The sequence below is a fragment of the Enhydra lutris genome, unplaced genomic scaffold (genome assembly GCF_002288905.1).
Source record: "Enhydra lutris kenyoni isolate GAN:26980312 unplaced genomic scaffold, ASM228890v2 scaffoldscaffold6, whole genome shotgun sequence".
NCBI classification, from domain to species: domain Eukaryota; kingdom Metazoa; phylum Chordata; class Mammalia; order Carnivora; family Mustelidae; genus Enhydra; species Enhydra lutris.
This window is the reverse complement of record NW_019154090.1, coordinates 24,819,455-24,842,025: the sequence shown is the minus strand read 5'-3', so window position 1 is coordinate 24,842,025 and position 22,571 is coordinate 24,819,455. Positions and strand designations below refer to the sequence as shown.

Below are 22,571 nucleotides of genomic sequence, written 5' to 3'. Positions count from 1 at the left end.
CCAACTCTGGATTTACTTAGAGGTATAGTTCATATAGAAAGATAAGTAAAATACTCAGTTCACTAGTTTCAGAGTAATGAATTGATTCTGTAGTATCCTCCAAAAAGTGATCAATTCATTTTTTATAAGAACCATTATGAACTCATGAATTCAAACATTTTGCTTTTTTTCTTTTATTTGGGGATTTATTTATTTTAGAGAGAGCATGAGTGGGAGGGGCTAAGGAAGTGGGAGAGGGAATCTCAAGCGACTCCATGCTGAGTGTAGAGCCTGACTCACGGATTGATTTCACAACCCTGAGGTTACAACCTGAGCTAAAACTGAGAGCTGGATGCTTAACCAGGTGCGCCTCTAGGCGCCCCCATTTTGCTGTGTTCTAATCCATTGCAATTACTGTGGTTTTTTTTATTTATTTATTTGACAGAGATCACAAGTAGGCAGAGAGGCAGGCAGAGAGAGAGAGAGAGAGAGAGAGAGAGAGAGAGGAGGAAGCAGGGTCCCTGCAGAACAGAGAGCCCGATGTGGGGCTCGATCCCAGAACCATGGGATCATGACCTGAGCCGAAGGCAGAGGCTTTAACCCACTGAGCCACCCAGGCACCCCTACTGTGTTTTTTTTGTTGCTCAGATTATCCCACTTTAGTGGGAGCCTTTTCAGGTTGGCTCCTGAGTCCCATGGACACAACTCCAAAAGTCTTTCATAGCTTAATTGCTTTCTGACATGACAAGTTTTTTTGTTTTTGTTTTTTGTTTGTTTTTTTTTTTTTTATTTGACAGAGAGAGAGATCACAAGTAGACGGAGAGGCAGGCAGAGAGAGAGAGAGAAGCAGGCTTCTTGCTGAGCAGAGAGCCCGATGTGGGACTCGATCCCAGGACCCTGAGATCATACCCGAGCCGAAGGCAGCGGCCTAACCCACTGAGCCACCCAGGCGCCCCTGACATCACCAGTTTTACGCATTTTCTGCCCGTCATACCTGGAGTCAACTATTTTTCTAAAGAGCCCAGCTTCCTTGTAGAGGGAAATGGTATTTAAGATCCATAATCTGGGAACCAGAAGCAAAAGTGAAAGAGCCATTTTAATTTTTTTAATTTTTTAAGATTTTTTAAATTCTTTGTGAGAGAGAAAGCACAAGCAGGGGGAGAGGCAGAGGGAGAAGCAGACTCTCCACTGAGCCAGGAGACTAATGTGGGGCTCGATCCCAGGACCTGGAGATAATGACCCCAGCTGAAGGCAGATGCCCAACCATCTGAGCCCCCCAACCCCCGCCTTGCTTTTTTAAAACAACAATAAATGCTTGCTCTCATGCAGTTACTGTGGGTCAGAATTCTGAGGCAGTTTAGCTGGGTGGTAGTGGCTAGGTATATGAGCAAGTTGATGCTGGCATTGGCAAGAGATTTCAGTTACTTATCATACAGACCTCTTCTTGCGGCTGCACAAGTGTCTTCATGACATGATGGCTGGTTTCTCCGAGAGCCAGTGATCCAGGATAGCCAGTACCATCCTTTGATTCATTTTCCTACTAGACAATAGAGTATATTGCTCTGGCTTTGGATCCAGACTACCTGGCTAACACTTCCTTGTCTGGGGGGTTAACTAAGTTATTTAACTCTTTGTTAAACTTTCTTTAGCTGACATTTTAAGATAATGATACTTACCTACCTTAAAGGCCCTGTAATTAGGGCCTTTGTGAAGAGTCTGACAATTAGAACAGTTTCTGACACTTAGCACTATTGGTAACCATTCAGCCCACTGCTGTTGCTGTTACTCCCACGACCACTGGAATGAACTAAAGACCCAAAACCTAGCCAGTAAGTTGCTCTTGACAGAAACAGTTTTTCTTCTGTTTACCAAAAATTGCCATGACAGAAAAATTGTTTACAGATTCCAGATCCCCAGAGTATGATAGAAGATTGAGGGTTAGAGAATTAATAGCCACACCTGTTTGATCATGTATATGGAGGATCTTTCATTCCTCTCTGTGTTCATGGAGATTTTTAGTGCAGGATATGTGTCCATATAATGTGACCCCAGGAATCAACCAAGTTCCCCCCACCCCCAAACCTTTTTATTTTAAAGTATGGATCCCTAGGAAGTTACACACACACACACACACACACACACACACACACACACACACACACACAAACGTACAGGAGGGTCCAGTGGACCCTTCACCCAGTTTATACCCAATGGCAACTATTGTTGTAACTAATACAGTATCGATTTTCACTAATGAATTTTCATTCACTAGAAATTGAACAGCTCGTACATGCTAGGTTTTTGAAGGCATAAGTGATTAAAACTGACCTTGAACAGTTCAGTCCTTCTCTCTGGGTTGTCATTGTTTTATTTAAAAAAAAAAATTTTTTTTTTTTTTTTTTTTTTTTTTGCTCTTCATTGTTGGAACTTGCATTAGCAGTTTCTTTAATGCGAAATATTGTTATTTCTCACACTCATATTTGCCTTGTTTTATAATTTTTGCATTGTGTCCCCATCTTTCATTTATAATCTTTACAGCATCAGAACCATGTTGCCTGCATTGTCTTATTTTAATCACGTGCCAGTTTTGCAGTGCTACCAAGTCTGGATCTGAGAGGCAGCTTGTGTGAATCATTTACATACATTCCTGTTTATATTCCCCAGATTAATTTGCAACTTTACATTTTTTATCCAATTGCATGTTTAAATCAGAGTTTTAATAATTCATTTTAAGGAATTTGTCATAAGTAGGATTTAAAATGGGCTCAGAGAGCAGAAGCTATTAAACAATAGCAGAAACCAGACAATATGTAGGACTTTAAATAGTAATTGTTAAGCATTTGAATGTTCCCAAAAATATGAGTCTGTGTATCTATGTGTGTCTCTACATGTTATTTCACTAGGGACTTGCACAGATAGGTTTTGCACAATATCCTTGCTGTTATTGTCAGCCATAAACAAATTACACGTATTTAACAAGTTAATGTCAGATTGGCCAGGAGCCACTGGGAGGTGTGTACTTAGTGACATCAGCTGGCAAAGAGCCCTAGTAACAGGGAGGGTTGGAAGGGTAGTGGAGGGAGAGGGAGCAGTAGGGAGGAAGAAAAAGAGAGAGAGAGACAGAGAGACTGACTGTATCTGGGGATTCTGGCAAGGTGAAGAGCTGGTCTGTTTGGCAGGACCTTCCCATCTGGGATCCATCTGTGTTTCCCTGGAATGGGACAGGCAGCTCTAGTCAGTGAGAAATCGCAGATGTGAGAGAGCTGACACATGTCCAGCTAATGAAAGAAGGAGGAAGGCTGGTCTCAGATTGGGCTTTGAAGATTAGGAGGAGGAAAAGAGGAGCCTTTTTATATTTATTTTGAATAAATTTGGTATATTAAGTATCTGGATTGTTATAATCTGGGCATTTGAGGTAAGTACATTTTGATTTAGTTTTAGGGGCTAAAGTGGGCAGTTGTCTGCCTTTCAAAGCTTTTTATTTCAGGTTATGGTCATAGGAATTTTTTTACATTTGATGTGAGTTTAGCTTTTAGCTACTCTTTGTTGATTTGATGCTTCATTTTGTTCATAGTTCTGTATCATTTTTTAGTTGCCACCTTTATATTTGAATGCCATGCTTTTTTTAATAGAAACTTGAATGAGATTTAACAGGAATTCTGTGGCTAGGGAAGTAGTCTCACAAATACTGTTGTAAGGTATTCCGCATAGAGTCGATGATATTTTGAGGGTAATTTTTTTCTCCCTTAGTATGCATGCTACAAATAGGCAGTGTTAAAAAGATGGCTCATAGAATACTCTTCCTTATTGTCAGATTTTATTTCAGTGTATTCAGGTAAATTAAAACCAGAGTGAATTACAGTAAAACTAACAGTATCTTTTAATTTTAATATAGTCAGCTCTTTTTTCCTTCATTACATTTTACCCCTATGCTGTTTTCTTCTGTTCACTTCCTATATACAAAGTAAACAAATAACATCACAAATATGACTTGAATTGTGAGTTTGTAGTAGTTTTGTCGTAAAATAAATTTGTGGGTACATAGCTACTGTATTATAGTCCTTGTTATTTGTGGAGTATAATTTAGCTTCTTTGCTATTCCTGTACATTGTATTCATGTCTTCAGGCCTCCAAATCCAGATACCTAAGGGAGAAGCATGGGTTTGGGAGTTACGCATGTTATACAGCCATTTTTCACTGGTTTTCTGATTTCAAGCATGCTGCTTACCTTCTTGAGTTTTTATTTTGTGCAATTCCTGCCTGTTGTCATTATTGGGAAAATTTGTCTGGGACATAGAAGACATTCAAGTTAGTTTCAGAAGTTTCTGGATGTTTATTATTTTGTTATAATTGGTTCCGAAACCCTTTGCATTTTTTTTTTTAAGATTTTATTTATTTATTTGATAGAGATCACAAGTAGGCAGAGAGTCAGGCAGAGAAAGAGGGGGAAGCAGGCATCCCGCTGAGCAGGGAGCCCGACGCGGGGCTCGATCCCAGGACCCCGAGATCATGACCCGAGCCGAAGGCAGAGGCTTTAACCCACTGAGCCACCCAGGCGCCCCAACCCTTTGCATTTTTAAAAAGATCTTATTTTTTAAGTAATCTCCACATACAATGTGTGACTTGAACTCAAAACCCCCAGATCAAAAGTTGGACAGTCCACCTACTGAGCCAGCCAGGTGCCCCATAAACTCTTGGCATTTTTTTTTTTTTTTTTTTTTTTTTAAAAACCTCTTGGCATTTTTAACTCTCAGGCTAAAAATGGATCTTTTCTAGAACCTTCCTCTCACTGTACCTACCTCCTAGATATCTGTATCTGTTATAAATGTTACATGCTTTCTTTGTTATGCCTTGCTATGATTATAAATGATTTGGAAAGCATTTTAAGTATTGTAATGTAAATGAGCCTGGTATAGCAGAGCAGAACTTCTGAAAAAGTCAACAGGAGTGAGATACTGAATTATACTACTTTGTTACATTGTTTAAATTTTTTGTTGTTTTTGAAAACTACTAGTTCTCAAATAGGAATTTAAAATATATTTATTTCTTAAAGTTCTTCAACCTTCACTTACATCAGTTGGGTAATTCAGTTTTTCTTTCAGTGTTGCAGTCAGATTTCTTGAGGTGGGGGGAGACTTTTTAAAAGAATTCTATTTTAGGGCGCCTGGGTGGCTCAGTGGGTTAAGCCACTGCCTTCGGCTCAGGTCATGATCCCAGGGTCCTGGGATCGAGTCCCGCATGGGGCTCTCTGCTCAGCAGGGAGCCTGCTTCCTCCTCTCTCTCTGCCTGCCTCTGTCTGCTGTGATCTCTCTTTGTCAAATAAATAAATAAAATCTTTAAAAAAAAAAGAAAAAGAATTCTATTTTACCAGATTGGCTAAATGATGCAGTGTGAACTTTGGGGTTTCTGGGGTTTTGTTTGTTTGTTTGGGGGGTTTGGGGATGTTTTTCTTTGAGTTTCTGTTTTGGTAGGGAACAGTTAGCATCTTTAGGGACTTGTCTGAATATTTGAGAAGGCGTATGGAATTTACATGATACTCCTTCAGTGAGCAAGCACTAATTGCACCCTGGGAGATAAGCTCCTAGGTTGAGTAGAGTATAGGGTAGACTGTGTCCACTGTGAAAGCTTTAGGGATTTGCATATACTGTATGCCCATACTAGGAGCACTTTTGATGCTAGAGTTTCTAGAAGCATTAAAAAATGGTAAATGATACTGTTTTAATATGTGAAGATCCACTGACTGCAACTAAAGGTGGTTGATTAGAAGTCGTAGTAGAACCACACAGTTCAGGAGACTAGTTTGTTACTAAGATATTAAGGTAATCTTTGAGTTGAATACTAAAGAAAATCATAGTATTTTCTGAAGACTGAAAGCATTGTGAGTTTTACTGCTATGCAAAGAAGAATCTTTCTTTCTTTTTTTCTTTCTTTCTTTCTAAGTAGGCTCCTCCCCCAGTGTGGGGCTCAAACTCATAACTCTGAGATCAGGAGTCTCATGCTCTACTGACTGAGCCAGCCCGGTGCCCCAGAAACCTAAACTGGTTTCCAGGAGTGACCCAGCCATTTAAATTACGTCTTTGGAATATCAGGGAAGGACGATGAGTTCGAATAAACATCTTTTATATACAGCTCGAAGAATTCAGGTGAATCTGAAAGATTGGTTGGATCAGTTCACTGAAGGTTATTTTAAGTCCACTTGTGCTAGAAGTGCTCATAAGACCCCATTGATGACCTATGAAAGATGTTAGGATTGAACAAGATCTTAAGGACAGCCTAATGAAATAAATTATTTTATAGATAAGGAAAATTGAGGGAAGGGTAGTGGAGTGGTAAAAGGTCTGCTTGGCCTAGAGTTTAATTATCCTAGTTGGTGGTTGAACTTAGACTATAATTGTCTTCTGAACTTTCAGGACATTCATTTTGCAAACATTTTTTGATTGCTGGTTGTTTGTGATGATATAGTAAGGTATACAAAAGTCACAAAGAGGCGATAAAATGTAAATGAATGCACAAAAGTGGGTAAGTCCTGGAAATTACTGCCAACTCAGGCAATCATGATTGCACCTTTATGAGGCACAGTCTTTTTTTTTTTTTTTTTTAAGATTTTTATTTATTTATTTGACAGAGAGAGATTACAAGTAGGCAGAGAGGCAGGCAGAGAGAGAGGAAGGGAAGCAGGCTCCCTGCTGAGCAGAGAGCCCGATGTGGGGCTCCATCCCAGGACCCCAGGATCACGACCTGAGCCGAAGGCAGAGGCCCAACCCACTGAGCCACCCAGGTGCCCCGATGAGGCACAGTCTTTGAGCAGAACTTAGGACAGAAGGATTTAGACTCCTTGTCCAAAGAAGCATGGTTGGGTGGATGGAAAGGTTCAGTTTCCATTAGACTGCAGTGCCTTAAACCAGTCTTTGTCATATGCATAGCTACACAGTGTTCATTTCTACAGTGCTTTCGATTATGCCTGGCTGCTGTTACCTTTCCAAATCCAGGAGTAACTGTGTGCTTCTGAGATAGAGAGAGAGAGAGAGAGAGAGAGTGATTCCCCCACCCTTTCTTTAAGCATCAAGATCTTATTTAAAAGGTTTCTACTATGGTCTCTGTAGGTTAATTTTCCCTCCAACTTCAAGTCAGTAAATACAGGAATTAGTGATGACTCTATCTAGGAGAAAAATAACCCACTATAACTGGCTTTTATATTCTCTCTGGTTGATGGGCTTTCCAAACAGTGTTTAACTTTTAAGACTTAGGTGGCGTCACATTTATGCTGGGAAACTTAAAACGCATATGGATTTACTTTTCTAAAGCATGCCTAAACCTGCAAATGAAACTTTTTGTGCTTTGTTTAAAGCAACAGCTAGTGGAAATCCTGTTATCATTCAATCCTGAGCAGCTTGTTAGGGATACCTAGCAAGTTAATTCTGTATAGAATGTATATGTATGTGTGTGTAGTTGCTTCTCATAGCTGGAGTTCTCAAGTAAATAGAATATGTATTTTCATTTGGCTGTGATAGTTATGACTCGTGGAGGAAAGGCAGTGAAAAGATTATGTATAGACTTTGGCATTAGTAACCTTGAGCTGACTTAACCTTCACCTCTAAGCCCCATTTTGCTCACTTGTAAAATAGGAGTAAAAATAGATGTTACTGTGGGTTCTAAGAATTAAAGTAGAAAGTAACAAGCATGATGCTTCCTGCACGAACACTAAATAAGATTTATCTTTCCATATGATTTTTCTTAGTTCCCCTTAAACATCAAAGTCCCAGTAAGCCAACAGACTTAGTTAAAATGTGTTTCTTGCATATTTTCAGGAAGTCTCCAAACTGACAGGGAACCAACCCTGTTTCCTTAACTAATTCTTAGTCATGGGAGAAGGGTACGTGTAGAGAATGCAGCAGCCTTAAAAACTCAAACCTGTTGCTGTGTGGCAAGCTGTTAATGTTTAGGGACCTTGCATTACTTACCCTGCTGGAAGAGCTGGGGGATGGGCCACTTGGAGGGTGACAGATGTGCCCTCTGCTGCCGGCGGGCGCGTGCCGGCTCTGTCCCTCTGCTCCCAGCACCAGGTGCAGCCATTGTTCTGGCTGGTCTCTCTTCATCCGGCCTCGTCTGTTACTCTGCTCTTTCTAGCTCATTGTTTCTGTAGGAAATTAGCATTAAAAACCCATCTGAAACCCCCATGTCCCTCAACTGCAGGTGACTGTTATTGGCCCCAGCTGCCACCCTTGCGCTTGATTACTTCCATATGGGTCTGTGCAAAGAAGTAGTAGCCATTTATTGATTTCCACCACAACCCCCACCTCTATTACTCAAACTATAATACCCTGAAATCTATTAGACCCCCAATAGGCTGTATAGCTCAGTTGGCACTACAACTGTGATGAACGTTTTACAAGCAAAACTAATTACACCCTCTCCCCCTTTACCACCTCCTACCTAAATATTAAATGTAAAAAGACCAGAGTGTCATAAGTGGAATAGTAGATCTTTTTAAATGTCTAGAGATGAATCTGTTTCTGAGTGGTAAAGCTTTTTAGACTTTGGATGGGCTTCTATGGAAAATTTTAGTCATTGGTTTAAATATTTCATACCACACCCATAACATTCAAGCAAACCCATGCCCAGTAAGCTGCTAAGGTGGGGGTGGGGGACACAGAAATACTGGCCATTTGCTTTTCAGTTTGTTAAATTTAATTGGGGTGGGCAGTATGTTAGGAAAGGGGCCTAGTTGAAAATGATAATATGTTTTGTGGGAAAACTGCAAGCAATTAGAATTAGTTAAATCCTTTAATTTTGCATTTTGTTGTTTGACTTGTGTGTTTGCACAAATGGTTTTCCCGGTTTATTTATTAGGGTAAATACCATAGTGAGGAATTGGGTGTCCTAGACTTCTTTCTTCCTTCATCCATAAACAGATTTAAGTGTTCTCTTTTGGTTATTGGTCTAGATCAAGACTGTAATCTCAACCAGGTTACCAGGCTTAAAACCGTAATTCAAAATTCTTTTTGGCTTCTGTTTGTGACCTTGACAAAGTCACTACTCCTATCAATGGAGAGAATCTTCTACTGGTAGCCTTTACAAGTAAATAGCCCGGAAAATCACGGGGGAGGTAATTGACTAAGATCTTTTGACTGCTCAGTGTTAAGCTGTGCCACATATAAGTAAAATCTTGAGTTTATAACTTCTCAAATTAAGGTTTTTAACAATTCTGGTATTTAAAGCAACAACTTCAGTGTTTTAAACTTAGCTATGTGGTACTTATATCATAAATAATTACAGAATTTAAGGCCGTTTCCCTTGGGAAAATGTCTTTTTGTTCCTTTTTGTTCCTCCTTCTCCTCCTCCTCTTTCTCTTTCCTTCCTTGCTTCTTTGCTCCCTCCCTTCTCTTCCTTCCTTTTTTCTTCTTTCTTTTTTCTTTTTCTCTATCTTCTGGAATTTGGAGTTTTAAAAGGTCTTAGAATTTGAAGAGACCCTGGCAGCCAGCATTTTACCTGACAGCTCCTATGAAGGCAAGCCTCCAATTAAAGTGCTGTGATTGCATTTAGAACAGGTTAGGATGTGTACAGTCTTCTATGAGCTTTTAAATTTGCTGCCTCATTTAAGCGGTGGAAATGATGGATATTTAAAGAGGTCAGGAGAGGGGAGAGTTGAGATTTGAAAGTTTCCTGTCACCAGAGTAAGTACCTTCTTTTGGAAGTTTGGAGCTAGTAAACGTCCGGACTGATTGTGCACATGATAATGCATCAGGTATTATTGTCTTGAGTCTTGAGGTGTGTGCAGGTGTTCTTTTTTTTTTTAAAGATACTTGTTTATTTATTTGACAGACAGAGATCACAAGTAGGCAGAGAGGCAGGCAGAGAGAGAGAGAGAGAGAGGAGGGGAGGAAGCAGGCTCCCTGCAGAGCAGAGAGCCTGATTTGGAGCTCAATCTCAGGACCCTGGGATCATGACCTGAGCCGAAGGCAGAGGTTTTAAAACACTGAGCCACCCAGGCGCCGCATGTGCAGGTGTTCTTAAAAGTTTTTGTTCTTGTGTATGAAGAATGGGGTTTTCCTTCAGTGGCCTGACTGAAGAGAAGTATAGTTCTTTTATTCTTTGAAAGGAAAAGGAGTGTGAAGTACAGTATGAGACTGATTTTCTTTTCATCCCTTTTAATGTGATGAGTTGTCCATACCATTCCTGGGTCTAAAGCGATGAAGAAGCCGAGAGTAGCTTTTTTTGTTTTTGAACGGGAACTGTGTTTTCAAATGTAAAACACTTCTGTTGCCCCAAATAACCATGGCAAATAGTCATGTGTGCTTTGATTGCCCAAAGAACATTAATAGTAGAGATTCTTCAACAGAGCTGGTACTGGAGTGAGGCAAATGAGGTACCTCAGCAAAAAATTGTGGCCTCACCCACAAGTTGGCTCTGCACTTAAATTTTGGGTGGTAGGTACATCATTTCCACCTTCCCATCCTGGCCTTGCTCTTCAGTAATGTCTAAAATGGGAGGAAGATGGCAGATTTGGTAAATGATACAGAAATGTTGTTTTCTGGGTGCCTGGGGGGCTCAGTGGGATGAAGCCTCTGCCTTCAGCTCAGGTCATGATCCCAACGTCCTGGGATCGAGCCCCAAATCAGGCTCTCTGCTCAGCAGGGAGCCTGCTTCCTCCTCTCTCTGCCTACTTGTGATCTCTGTCTGTCAAATAAAAATAAATAAAATCTTAAAAAAAAAAAAAGAAATATTTTCTATTCTTTATTTTGGAAAGTGAATAAAATTAAAGTATTTACCCTGTCTTACTAACCCACTGTTCTTTGAACAGTGTGTCTGGAGGAGGGGCAGGAGAACCATTGACTTGTCTTGGGAATTTTGTTTTCTGGAGTCAATTTCAAACACTTCAGTACAAGTATTTGAAGGTCCTTTAACTTTTCAGTTTCTTTTTACTGTGCCACTTTATTCTGTTTTCTCATATTTTGCTTATACAAATCAGTATATACACTTAACTGGACAAATGAAAATAGTGGATGAGGTTTTTTAAAACTTTTTTTTTTTAAAGGATTTTATTTATTTATTTGACAGAGACACAGTGAGAGAGGGAGCACAAGCAGGGGGAATGGGAGAGGGAGAAGTGGGCTTCCTGCATAGAGGGGAGCCTGATGTGGGAGTTGATACCAGAACTCTGGGATCATGACCTGAGCCGAAGGTATAGACTCTTGAGACTGAACCATCCAGGCCCCCGAAGCTTATTTACAATAAGCTTCGATATATTTTGATACTAATACTTGCTACTCCATTTGCCTTTTTTCATCATTTTTTGGTAACCTTTCAGCATTGCTAGGGTTTAGACATGAATCTTATGAATATCAAGTACTTGGATTTTGCTTGAGTTCAATCTAGAAATATTCTTTTTTTTTTAATTTTTTTTTTAAAGATTTTATTTATTTATTTGACAGACAGAGATCACAAGTAGGCAGAGAGGCAGGCAGAGAGAGAGAGGGAAGCAGGCTCCCTGCTGAGCAGAGAGCCTGATGTGGGACTCGATCCCAGGACCCTGAGATCATGACCTGAGCCGAAGGCAGCGGCTTAACCCACTGAGCCACCCAGGCACCCTAGAAATATTCTTTTACTTGATAACTAGTTTATTTATGTTCAGTGGGTTACTGCTATATTTAGACTCACTGGTATCACTTTAGGTTTTTTATTTTCCTTTTAATTCCTTTCTTTTCTCTTCTTGGAGATTGAAAAATGTTTTCTATATTTCTTTTTGTTTGGCTATTCCATTTCCATTATTTTGATGGTTATTCTAGAATTTTAATATATATATAATACTTAAAGTCTAAAATGTTAGTTAACATACTCATTTTTTTTACAGCGATCTTAGACCATTTCATGATTCAGCAGCTTCTTAGCATATTAACGCTGTCTAGGATTTGATTTTCACTTTGTTTTATACTCAACCCTAGTTAAGAGAATAATTACTGTTACTATTTTTATAGCTAACATTAATTTAGGTTTATTATCAAATTATCTGCTCATATTATTTCATGTTTATTATAATTTTTCTTTTAGGTTAATTTTCTTTCTTGCCAAACAGCCTTAATCTTAGAGAAACAGTTATGAATGGACAGTTCTTTTTTTTTGGGTCTGAAAATATATTTCACTTTAATTGAATGATGGTTAGTGGAGGTTAAAGGGTAAACACTGACAGGTATTTTCTGTCAGAACTTCAGTGGTGATTTGTGTTGTTCTGGAGATGTGAAGTCTGCATCCAGTCAGGTTGGTTTTTGTTCCTTTGTTGGGTTTAATATTCCTCTGTGGTGTTTTTTTTTTTTTTTAAGGATTTTATTTATTTGTTTGACAGACAGAGATCACAAGTAGGCACAGAGGCAGGCAGAGAGGGGAGGAAGCAGGCTCCATGCTGAGCAGAGAGTCCAATGAGGGGTTCAATCCCAGGACCCTGAGATGATGACCTGAGCCAAAGGCAGAGGCTTTAACCCACTGAGCCACCCAGGTGCCCCTCTCTGTGGTTATTTGTAAGATTTTCTTCTTTGGCTTTGGTATTTTGCAGTTGTACTATGGTGAGGTAAGTTGTGGATTTACTTGTGGTACTCAGAACTTAGTGTACTCCTTTTTAATCTGAGGATTCAGGTCTTCAGTTCTGGAAAATTCTTATCTATGATCTCTTTGAATAGTGTCTTCTTTCTCTACTCTCATTTGCTCTTTTATCTCCTAGAATTCTGCTAGTTATATGTTGGATCTTCTTACGCTATTCTGTTTCCTGTCTTTAGTATTTCTTAACCTTATGTCTCTGTGTACTGCATTCTAGGTGATTTTTTTTTTTTTTTCAGCTCTATCTTCTAATGCTCTTCTTTTAAACTCTGATATGTGCTTCAAAATGTTCATTGTGCCTTTCCTTTCTAGAAATTTATTTAATTATTTAACAAATATGCTTTAAAGAAACCCATATCCAGTTCTCCTTATATTCTTTTTTTTTTTTTTTTTTTTAAAGATTTTATTTATTTGACAGAGAGAGAGAGAGATCACAAGTAGGCAGAGAGGCAGGCAGAGAGAGAGGGGGAAGCAAGCTCCCCGCTGAGCAGAGAGCCCGATGTGGGGCTCGATCCCAGGACTCCGAGACCATGACCCGAGTCGAAGGCAGAGGCTTTAACCCACTGAGCCACCCAGGCGCCCCAGTTCTCATTATATTCTTGATCTCCTTAGTGACTTTTTAAAGGGTTGAGATGTTACTTATATGCAGTAAAATTCATTCTTTTAAATTAAAAGTGTATAGTTTTATGAATTCTGACAGTGTGGATAATAACTTAGCCACTACCAAAGTCAAGGTAAAGAATATTTCCATCACCCTCAAAAAATTCACTTGTGGGGCGCCTGGGTGGCTCAGTGGGTTAAAGCCTCTGCCTTCAGCTCAGGTCATGATCCCAGGGTCCTGGGATCCAGTCCCACATCAGGCTCTCTGCTCAGCAGGGAGCCTGCGTCCTCCTCTCTCTCCCTCTCTCTGCCTACTTGTGATCTCTCTGTCAAATAAATACATTAAATCTTTAAAAAAAAAAAAAAAAAAATCACTTGTGCCCCTTTGTTCTCAGTCCCTTCCAGTAACTACCCTCTAACCTCTGGCAGACACTTAACCTATTCTCTGTCCTTGTAAGTTTTTCCTTTACCAGAATGTTGTATAAATGGAATTGTATGTGGCCTTTTATATCTGGTTTCTTTCACTTAGCATAATGCATTTAAGATTCATCCATGTTACTTCTTGTATCAGTAGTTTGTTTTTATGGCTGAGTAGTAATTCTTTATGTAATAAAGTGGCTAACCATTCCACCTTGTCCTGATCCTCAGACACCCCTCAGTTTTTGTTTTTCCATTTCAATTTTAGAGTAAGGTCTGTAGATTAGATAGTGCTGTGTTGTTAATGTCAATTATTTTGGTATTGTACTGTGGCTTTACAAGTGAGTATTCTAGCTCTTAGCAGTTACACCCTGAAATAGTTAAGGGTAGGGGGTATGATGCTGTTGTTAGTGCTTACTCTCAAGCAGTTTACACAAAAAAAATAGGTAGGTAGGTAGAATGAGCAGATGGTTAGATAGTAGGTAGATAGTGAAAACAAATAGGTCAGATGATTAGTGAATTTAGGTGAATTAGGTGAATTTAGGTAAATGGTATCAAGGGAATTCTTCATACCGTTAGTGAAAGTTTAAGGGTTTTGTTTTTGTTTTTAGGAATATTTCTGAATTGAGATAAAGGAGATGAGTACTGAGCAATAAATACCATTAACAAAAAAAGAGAGTACTGATAGTGAATGATGAGTTTAGGCCTGCTGGAAGAAGTAAACTGACCTGTTGTCTGAATGACAGTAAACAAGTTAGCCTGGGGATAGCAGATGAAAGAATATTCCAGACAGAGAAAAGACGTGCAGAGGTCTTACGGTGGTAATGAGCATGATATCAGTGCCTAGAATAAGGGCCAGTTTAGCTATAGTGTAGTACATGAAGAGAAGAGTACAGAGAAGAAAATTGGAGATAGCTCCTGTAGACATTTGTAAGCCAGCATGAGGAATTTTGATTTTATTCTATAAGAGTCATGGGTATCCATTGAAGGGGAAGTAACATGACCTCATTTATATTTTATAAAGATCACTCTTCCTTTGGTAAAGAGAAAGAATTATAAGTGGCATGGCTTAAAACAACAAAACCAGAAGTAAGAAATGGTAAGTTTGAATTAGGTTTTTGGTAGTGGAAGATAGATGATTTTGGTATGTTTTTGTGGTAGGTTGAGTTTTCCAAACTTGCTGATGAATTGAATATTGAGGAAGGGAGAAGCGTACTTTTAAATAATTAGAGCACATCTGCCGTCATTGTTATTCATCCATTTACTTAAATACTACTAAGTGCTCACTCTGGGGGAGACAGACAGTAGATGATTAATAAGTGATATATAAGTAGTCTACAATATATATGTTTTGTATATTTTTAAAATGCTTGATATGTTTACAAAAATGAGAAATGTGGGGCACCTGGGTGGCTCATTGGGTTAAAGCCTCTGCCTTCGGCTCAGGTCATGATCCCAGGGTCCTGGGATCGAGCCCTACATCGGGCTCTATGCTTAGCGGGGAGCCTGCTTCCCTTCCTCTCTCTCTGCCTGCCTGTCTGCCGATTTGTGATCTCTCTCAAATAAATAAATAAAATCTTTAAAAAAAAAATGAGAAATGCTGGGGCACCTGGGTGGCTCAGTTGGTTGGGTGTCTGCCTTGGGCTTAGTTCATGATCCAAGGGTCCTGGGATCGAGCCCCAAGTCGGGCACCCTGCTCATTGGGGAGGGAGTCTGCTTCTTTTCCCTCTCCCCCTGCATGTACATTCTCTCTCTCAAATAAATCTTTTTTAAAAATGAGGAATGCTAAGGAGAGAAGAAAGGGCTTAAATCCAGGTTGAGGAAAGGATAGAAAGGGTGAGGATGGTCTCACCTAAAAAGGTGGTTGGGCGCCTGAGTGGCTCAGTTGGTGAAGCTACTGCCTTCGGCTCAGATAATGATCCTGGAGTCCTGGGATTGAGTCTGGCATCTTCTCCCTCTGACCCTCCCTCTTCTCATTCTCTCCTTCTCTCTCTCAAATGAATAAGATCTTTAAAGGACAAAAATTTATAAAAATAAAAAGGTGGTGATTTTGAGCATGCAAAAGAGAATGGGTTTAAAACCTTCAGGACTTCATGTGACACACCTTTTGAGTACATATCATGATGAAGGTTGGGGATGATAGTTCCTTGTGGGATACAATCTTGACGCTACCTGTGATGTTGCATATATCTTTTTGAGCATAGGTAGGAAATAACAAATGAATGGCTAAAGAATTTGGAGTAAGGTTTAAAGAATAGCTCTCAGTGAGGCATGGAAAGGTACATTTGAAACGTTCATATGTAGTAGAGGACTTTAATAATGAAAATCTGTTCTTCTCTACAAATAATTTGCAAGGTCTTTTTTACTTGTATCCAGATAGATTTTGAGGTGACATATGATAAAAGGTTTAAAAAGCCCTTAAAACCAGCAGAGGATCAAGAGCCAAGGAATTTGAAGAAGGATCCTAAGTGAAATGAAGCTAATGCCCCTCATCCTTATGCTAACTTTTTAGCTAAAACAAGAAGTAAAAACCTTGTGCTTTTACTTTGTTCTCATCATCTGGTTAGAGAACACTTTCTACCTAGAAAAGTCTTTTATCCTAGCCTAGAGAATCGGGAACGGGTATGCACTGAAGAGGTGTTAGCCAGGTCAGCTGTTCATGTATGAATAAAAGTTAGCCTGGCAAAGATTAAGAGAAGAGTTCCTGTAAAATAGGAGGTCAGAGTAGAGGATCTTAAGCTTAGAAAGGTAGTTGGTGTCTTGGTTATACAGCATATTCTGTGCTATGCTCAGGAGCATTGACAACTCAGAATTTGTTATCTTTGTTTTTGTTTTTTTTTTAATCAGAGAGATGTGACTTGATTGGTATTTGGGGGATGGAGGCTTCTGGGCAAAAGGTGAATTTTGTAGGGGCAGTCTTAGAATCAGGGAGACCATTTTGAGATGAATAATCTAGGCAAGAGATAGTGACAGTCAGAATTTTGTCTTGTTGTAGGTTGAATAAAGAGGGCCAGAGGGTTTGAACTGGATTGGGAGGAGGGTGTGATGCAAAGTTACGATTGGTTTTAAAATACAAATGAAAATGAAAAGACCGAGCTGATGAGTTGTTGGTTTTAATGTGTCCTCTAAAGGGTTTTTGTGCTTTCAGAGGGGGGGTTTAAAAAGGATGAACAAGCTGGGGTGCTATATGTATTTTATTAGACAATTGGGGGTGACAAAATAATTTCTGGAATATTTCTAGCAACTTTATTTTCATTTTCTTAATCTGCAGGATGAAAAAGTAAATTCTGGGGTTCTTTTTGATTAAATTAGCAAACCATATGGTGTTTACACAGACTGCTATGCGAGGCGGCTGTGTTATTTTTCTCTTTCAGGATATCATGCTTTACCTGATGCCAGTGTTCTGAAGCATTTATTTTTCTAGTGAACAGTATGTGAAACAATTATTCTAGTCATATTCTTTATTTCAGGTATTTTAAAAATTTTAATTCAGTGTAGTTAACATACAGTGTATGTTTGTTTCAGGTGTGCAGTATAGTGATTCTATAACTCCATATATTACTCAGTGTTTCTCAAGATAAGTATACCTTAATATCCTTTACCTATTTCACCACCACTCCCCATCTCCTCTTTGGTAACCATCTGTTTGTTGTCTATAGCTGAAGTCTGTTTTTGGGTTTGCCCCCCCCCCAGCCCTTGTTCATTTGTTTTGTTTCTTAAATTCCACATGTGAGTGAAATCATATGGTATTTGTCTTTCTCTGACTGGCTTATTTCACTTAGCATGACACTCGATAGATCGTCCATGTTGCAAATGGCAAGATCTCATTCTTTTTTTATGGCCAAATAATAGTCCATCATATGTGCGCATGCACGCACATGTCTTCTTTATCTGCTCATCTATTGATGGACACTTGGACTGCTTCCACAATTTGGGTATTGTAAATAATGCTGCAATAAACATAGGGGTGCATATATCCCTTTCATCGCTACATTCCCTTAGTGTTTTCGTATTCTTTGGGTAAATACCCAGTAATGTGATTACTGGATTATAGGGTAGTTCTGTTTTTTAATTTTTTGAGGAACTGCTATACTGTCTTCCACAGTGGCTGCACCAGTTGGCATTCATACCAACAGTGCATGAGGATTCTTATTTCTTGACATCCTCACCAACATTTATTGTTTCCCGTGTTTTTAATTTTAGCCATTCTGAGCTGTGTGAGGTGATACCTCATGCAGTTTTGATTTGCATTTCCTGGATGATGAACATCTTTTCGTGTATCTGTTGGCTATTTGTATGTCTTCGTTGGAGAGATGTCTCTTCATGTCTTCTGCCCATTTTGAATTGGATGATTTGGGGCTTTTTATGTCGAGTTCTTTATAAATTTTTGTTTTGTTTTGTTTTTGGAAAGATTTTATTTATTTATTTGAGAGGGATAAGGTGGGGGGGAGAAGCAGGCTCCCTGCTGAGTGGGGAGCCCTATGTGGACTCGATCCCAGGACTCTGAGATCATGATCTGAGCCAGAGCCAGACACTTAACTGACTGAGCCACCCAGGCACCCATTTTTATTTTGTTTTGTTTTTAAGTAATCTCTATATCCAGCATGAGGCTTGAACTCACTGCCCCAAGATCAAGAGTCTCATATTCTACCAACTGAACCAGCCAGGTGCCCCATCTTTACATGTTTTGGATATTAACCGTTTATCAAAACGTCATTTACCAACATCTTCTCCCATTCCTTAGGTTGTATTTTAGTTTTGTTGGTTGTTAGCTTTTTATTTTGATGTAGTCCCAATACTTTATTTTGCTGTTATTTCCCTTACCTCAGGAGACATACTTAGAGAGATGTTATGGCCAGTGTCAGAAAAGTTACTGCTGGGGCACCTGGGTGGCTCAGTGAGTTAAAGCTTCTGCCTTTGGCTCAGGTCATCATCTCAGGGTCCTGGGATCGAGCCCCACATCGGGCTCTCTGCTCAGTGGGGAGCCTGCTTCTCCCTATCCCCCTCTCTTTGCCTGCCTCTCTGAACTACTTGTGATCTCTCTCTGTCAAATAAAATCTTAAAAGAAATTAAAAAAAAGATGAAAAAGAAAAGTTACTGCCTATGCTTTCTTCTAGGATTTTTACGGTTTCAGGTCTCACATTTAGGTCTTTAATCCATTTTGAGTTTATTTTTGTGTATGGTGAAAAAGTGGTTCAATTTCATTCTTGGCATTTTGCTATCCAGTTTTCCCAGCACCATTTGTTGAAGAGACTCTGAACGCCTCAATTGATGTCACCATTTGTGTAGTGTTTAACTACTTTTCTATTAGTTTAATATTAAAAAAAAAAAACCTAAATCTTTACTACACATTTATATAGTGCTTTCCAACCTTTTCACATCGTAGCACACAGAGAAATGGGTTAAGTTCTGATTGGTCATCCCAGGTTGAGGAACTCAGTATGTCAGTACACCCTGTCATTCATACCTCTTCATTGTTTCTTGGCATACAGCTTGGGAAGTTCTGCTTTAATAGAAAAGGTATAGAAACCTTTCTGTATTGCATTTTAGTTAACTGGAACTAGAAAAAGTGTTATAGGCTGCACTGTGTATCATACATGCTAGGTAGTTCCTATGGTTATAAAAGGGAAGAGCTCTAGGAACTCCATGAGCTAGCGGAAAGAGACAGGCGCAAACAAATGGTGGTACAGTATGACCAATGACATTGTGCAGGTGGTTGGAGGGTAGGTGTGGGAAAGTTTAATTCTGTCAGTGCAGTTGAGGAGTCTCTGGGTGGGCTAATGAGGTGAGGTTTGAGTTGGGCCTTAAAGTAAAAGTTTCCAAAGTGACTGAGTCAAGGAAGTCAGGCAGATTGTGGAGAGGAAGCAGTCTGTTCTGTGGGCTCTGTGCCTGTTTAATTTCTATTGGAGTTCTCCTCTTAATATATAAGTAGATATTGGAACTTAGAAATTTGCTGTGATGGCAGACGTGGTTGTTTGCCCTGCCAAAGCACCCATCTACCTTCCATTTATGTTTGGATTCAATCCGCACTATATTAATAGCCTCATATTTGCATTGTGCTTTTAATTTTCAAAGCTTTTTATCTTCATTATAGCCCTCCAGGGATGGGAAAATAAAAACCAGGTGGTAGTATTTTTATTTCCGCGGAGGAGAAAACTGAGACGTTGTCATCATATCAGCATTTTTTCTTCCCAGGCTTGGTCTTTAAGAGATAAGAATATAAAATCTTGAAGAGAAATTTCTGTGATGGCTATCAGTTCCCAGATAATTTCTTTTTCCTTTGCTGGATTGCAAATGGTGCTAACAGGAAGAACCTCTCCCAGTTCTCTGGGCACAGCCATAGTGCTGACTGATGGGACAGTGACCAGGAGGGAGTCCGCAGCACAGGGAGTATGGTTGCTGATCACAGAGCTAACAGCCTGACATCTGCAAGGTGCAGCTGTAGCCTTTTGCTGTGGCATATTCGCATTTCTGGTCCTAACTTGCTGAGGAAGCACAGGGTTTGGAAGAAGAACGCAAGATAAATCATTCCCAACCTCTAGGACTTACCTTCTGTATTGGGTGAAGCTGTCCATAAGATCCCAGAGTTGGGGGGCGCCTGGGTGGCTCAGTGGGTTAAGCCGCTGCCTTCGGCTCAGGTCATGATCTCAGGGTCCTGGGATCGAGTCCCTCATCGGGCTCTCTGCTCAGCAGGGAGCCTGCTTCCCTCCCTCTCTCTCTGCCTGCCTCTCTGTCTACTTGTGATCTCTCTCTGTCAAAGAAATAAAAAAAAAAAAATCTAAAAAAAAAAAAAAAAAAAAAAAAATCCCAGAGTTGGTACTTTTCCCGGTTCACTTATGGCCATGTTGATTGTGTCTTCCCCCATATCAATTTTAGTTTAATGCCAAAATAAGATTCAGCTATCTTAACAGATGAATTGAGTAGGTGCTAATTGCGTCACTAAAATGTTTGCCAAAGAGATCTTATTTTCTAGCTGGTTTTGACCTGTTTCCATCCTGCAGCCTCCCTTGGAAAACACAGTAGAAATACCTGGTTCTGTTTTAGGGTGGCATTGTTAAAATAGTAGTTTTTATGAGCAGTGATGGCTATTGAACCTTTGTATTTGTGCCTATATGTCGTATTTACCCCCTTTTCTTTCAGAAATAGGGATTTTGGAAATACTGAAGGAAAGAACTTTCTTTAGATAATTAATTTTTTTTTTTTAAAGATTTTATGTATTTATTTGACAGATCACAAGTAGGCAGAGAGGCAGGCAGAGAGAGGGGGGGTGGGGAAGCAGGCTCCCCGCTGAGCAGAGAGCCCGACTCGGGGCCTGATCCCAGAACCCTGGGATCATGACCTGAATCAAAGGCAGAGGCTTTAACCCACTGAGCCACCCAGGCGCCCCTAGATAATTAATTTTGAGAATGTGTACTGGGAAGAAAAGGATGATCTTGATATGAAGTCAACATTTTCAAAATGATGGTTTAATTTTTCTTACTCTCCAAGGCCATTCATTTGATGGAGTGGGCCTACCTTGTCAGAAGCCTCTCTGATTGTCAGTTGAGGACGTAATGGGTTCCTACGTAATAGCTTCTACTTTGCAGTGTTCTAACTTCCCCTGGGCCCTCTTCAACTGCAGACTCTACATTTACCTTCACATATTTGTGAAGAAAGAAACTGTAGAGAAATAAGAAGTCTCTTTGCACTAAGATCAATGTCCATGTCTTTTATTAAATCCTTGGTCACAACATACAAACATGACTGAGTCCTAATCCTGTAGTAATTTGCTCTTTCAGCATCATTCAGTGTAATTTATTTTGCTATATAATTACAGGCTCTGAAGTCCAACAGAGCTGTCCCACCTTCTTAACTATATGACCTTGAGTGTAATTTAACTTACCTGAGCCTTATTTTCTGGCTGAGTAAAATGTTAATCACGATGGTACTTTCCATTATTTTGGTGTTGTATAAATAAAATATTGATAGAGTGCTTAGCACCTTTCCTTGCACGTAATAAATAAATGTTATTATTTGCAGATGAATAAATGGAAGTGGGAGTAATATTAGCTATTACTATTACTGTAGTTGCTTCTTGACTTCGTTTATCCTTCTATGCAAGAAAGTTGCTCTACTCGGATCTTAAGTAAATTGGAAACCTGCTTTATTAGTATGGGTTAAGAAAAGGTCTGTTGTGTTCATGAGTATCTGAAGAAAGGCTTTTTGTTTTTTTAAATAAGATAATAAATAAGATTTTATTTATTTATTTGACAAAGACACAGCAAGAGAGAGGACACAAGCAGGAGGAGTGGGAGAGGGAGAAGCAGGGAGCCTGATGCAGGGCTTGACCCCAGGATCCTGGGGTCCCAAGCCAAAGGCAGATGCTTAATGACTGAGCCACCGAGGTTCCCCTGAAGAAAGGCTTTTAAATCAGTTTTTCTTTATCAGTTCACTTTTTTTTTTTTTTAAGGATTTTTTTTCCACTTATTTGACAGAGAGAGAGACATAACAAGTAGGCAGAGAAGCAGGCAGAGAGGCAGGCAGAGGCGGGGGGGAAAGCAGGCACCCCAATTGTTCACTTTTTAATGCTCTAGAATAAATGGCTGCATGAAACAAATAACATCAAGATGTCACAACTTAACATAAGTATATTATAAACTGTTTCAGGAACAGTGGAAGACCAAAAATTAATGGCCTCCTGCCAACACACACACACACACACCTTTTTTTTCCTTTATAACTGACTACCTTGGTGTTCGTACATGAATTCAGATTTTGTAAATTTCAAAATTTTTCCACATTTCTCAAATTTTGTAGTGCTTTCTAATGCGGTTTATAGGATTGAATTGATTTACATTGAGTGTTAGATGCCTTGGGAGTATTAGTTTGTTTATTTAAAGATTTTATTTATTTATGCCACCCAGGTGCCCCCCAAGAGAATTTTTTTTTAAGATTTTATTTATTTATTTGACAGAGATCACAAGTAGGCAGAGAGGCAGGTGGGGGGG

The 22,571-nt window shown here is 39.5% G+C and overlaps 1 protein-coding gene across 5 annotated transcripts in view; it reads left to right on the top strand.

The window, feature by feature from the left end:
• The window catches only part of LOC111141619 (CBFA2/RUNX1 translocation partner 2), a 180,362-nt gene that overhangs the window by 80,577 nt on the left and 77,214 nt on the right, over positions 1 to 22,571 (top strand). The window lies entirely within an intron of this gene.